We start from the raw sequence: 2,996 nt of genomic DNA, 5'->3' as shown, positions 1-2,996 counted from the left end.
CTTTTATGTCAAGCACTAGGCTAGTTATCAAGCAAAACAGTCTTGGTTTCTGCCTTCATTTCAGTTCCCATTTGATTGGGTGCTGGTTAACTCTGGGAAGAATTTTATTTTATTAACATTTTTATGCTTTTCAGCTAATATGTACTGAATGCTTATTAAATACCAGGTAGAATGCTAAGCACTTTAGGTGTATTATCTTAATTAAGCTTAGAACAAATATAACCCCATTCTACCAATGAGGAAGCTGAAGTTTAGAGAAGTTACTGACCCTAAGTAAGTGGCAGAGCTGGGCTTGGCACCCAGGTCTCTGTGGCTCAGAGTTCCAGCTTTAATGACAACGCTCTGTGGCCTCTTTAATTCTATTCTAAAATGAACAAGCTAACTAAATGCATAAATAAAAGCAAACAAATAACTTGCTCTAACATCAGCCATTTCTTGCTAGAGCTGAACCTGAGGTCCTGCTTTAATGGGGATGGAACTGGAGCGCTTTACACTGCTTTTTCTTAGGGTGCACTGGTCTACATGCATTTTAAATATATTTTAAGAGGATCCATAAAACGAACACCACCTCAGGTAATAGCAATGACTTTAGTTAAACTGAACCTGTAGCTACCCATTTCCTTATGTGGAAAAAAAGCAAGGCATGTTTCTACATTTCCACTGCTCTACACTGAAATGTAGAATGGAGTTTTGTCTTTTGTGTCTTCCTCCCTGTGCAGCCAATACAAATTTCACTAATGGTACTATGAACTCTATTTGAGATCTGTAGCTTCCGTATATGAAGAGAATGTTCTCAATGGTGCAAATTATTATTCTCTGCCTGCTCTCTGTCTCCACTTCTACTCCGTTTCCCACATAGCAGCCAGAGTGATCTACAATAGCAAATTAGATTATGTCCCTCTTCAGAATTAAACTCTCTGAACAACTTGTCATTACACTAAGATGTCAACTCTTTACTGTGACCTACACAGCCCTACGTTGTCCCTTGCCATCCTTCTAATCTCATCTTATACCACCCTCCACCGGAAGTGCTCTTCCTTGAATTCTTCAAATGGTTAATGACTTTCTATGATTTAGTTCTTCTATTTAAAGTCTTCAGAAAGGCCTTCCATAATCATCATAGCTAAGGAAGATCCCTCTCCCCCTGTTTTACCAGGGGATTATTCCCTATCTCAGTCTTTCTTTTGTTTTCATGCTAGCATGGAAAGCTACAATGGTTATTATTTGTCTGCTTGCTTGCTTCCTGTCAGTGTCACCCAACTAGATAATTGCTCCTTGATAGATCACCAGTGCCCCAAACAGAGCTTGGCACATGCACAAACCAAAATCCACTGCCGTCGAGTAGATTCTGACTCATAGTGACCCTATAGAACAGGGTAGAACTGCCCCATAAAGTTTCCAAGGAGTGCCTGGCAGATTCGAATTGCTGACCTCTTGGTTAGCAGCTGTAGCACTTAACCACTAGGCCACCAGGGTTTCCTGGTACATAAAAAAAAAACAAAAACCAAACCCAGTGCCATCGAGTTGATTCCAACTCATAGCGACCCTATAGAACAGAGTAGAACTGCCCCATAGAGTTTCCAGGGAGCTCCTGGAGGATTCGAACTGCCGACCCTTTGGTTAGCAGCCGTAGCACTTAACCACTATGCCACCAGGGTTTCCTGCCTGGCACATAAAGGCACATAGAGAGCGCTAAATAAATATGTCAAATGCACGAATACATGATTTTTTTCCATTACATTCTTTAGACATATTTAAAAACCTATCACATGTTGCTAAATTATCCCTTTCGTGACCTTTATTTTTTTCCTTTTAATTTTTTGTTGATACTATGTGTTTCCAGTAATGGAGGACATGCTGAATCATTGAGTGTGTCTGAAGTTTTGGTAGGTAGTATCTTTTTTGTTTTCTGCCTCATTCCACAAATTCTACCCCCAGAGTCCAGAGGTACATATGCGTACCAAATAAAATTTTTCAAAATTCACATTTTTCGTACAAAAATTCAATGATTCAACACCACCTCATACAATACCCTGTAAAAACAGTAATTTGCAGCACACACCTGTTTTTTCCATTTCAAATTGTTACAAAGAGTTCTGCCTGCTGTTAATACGTACTGTAAGTGGGACAAGAGCTTCCCAATGAACCCCAGGGGTACAAAAAGTAAGTGGGTTATTCTTCCATTTGGAATTCAGAGGACCTGGTGTGTCAAATGTACTTGTAGGATCTTCAGAAGTGATAGTTACAATCATTAGTCACCTGTACTGTAGGTGGTAGAAGAGTGCTGGACCAGTCATTGAACAAAATAAATCCACTTCTTCATGACTTCAAAATTATTGAATGGAATATAGTTACCTTAGAAGTTTCTGTCAGCTGTCAAAGAAACCATTTCTGTGGATTGAGAACTGTGCTAGGATTTGTGACATCATTTATCTATGCCTGTAGCAAAATCAAAATAGCAGATATATGCTCAAGTCAAAGCATACTAAATTTATGAAATAAATTAATGTAAGTTATATTTTCTAGGCAATTCAATGCTAGAGTTTCTGGATTTTTTTTTTTTTTCCAACTCTACCCTTGTTAAAAAATAAAATAAAATTACAGGGCAAGTAATAAGCAATTCTTTCTAGTTTACCACTGTTAAAGAGAGCTCTTTCTTAATTCCCTTAAATAGTGTGACCTTACAAAAAAATTCAACAGTGAAAATGTAAAGAAATGATTATGCTTGAATCAGAACTGATGGACACAATTTTTTATTCATTTTTGGAATCATGCTGCTTTTTAATTATGGCAGCACGAGAATTTGTAAAATATCAGACACACTTGGCTGCCATTTGTTTCTCTCATCACTTTGTCCCAGACAAGGCAGTGTTGCTAGTTGTAATCTGAGTACCCAATTTGGGTCAACAGTGCCCATTGCTCAACCTCTCAATCAAATATCAATGTGGGAAGTCTGTGAATTAGGCCAAAGATGAAAAGATCTGCCCAGTTGTTCC

The sequence above is a fragment of the Elephas maximus genome, chromosome 15 (assembly GCF_024166365.1).
Source record: "Elephas maximus indicus isolate mEleMax1 chromosome 15, mEleMax1 primary haplotype, whole genome shotgun sequence".
In the NCBI taxonomy this organism is placed as follows: domain Eukaryota; kingdom Metazoa; phylum Chordata; class Mammalia; order Proboscidea; family Elephantidae; genus Elephas; species Elephas maximus.
The sequence above is the reverse complement of the archived record's forward strand: the minus strand, read 5'-3'. Positions refer to the sequence as shown.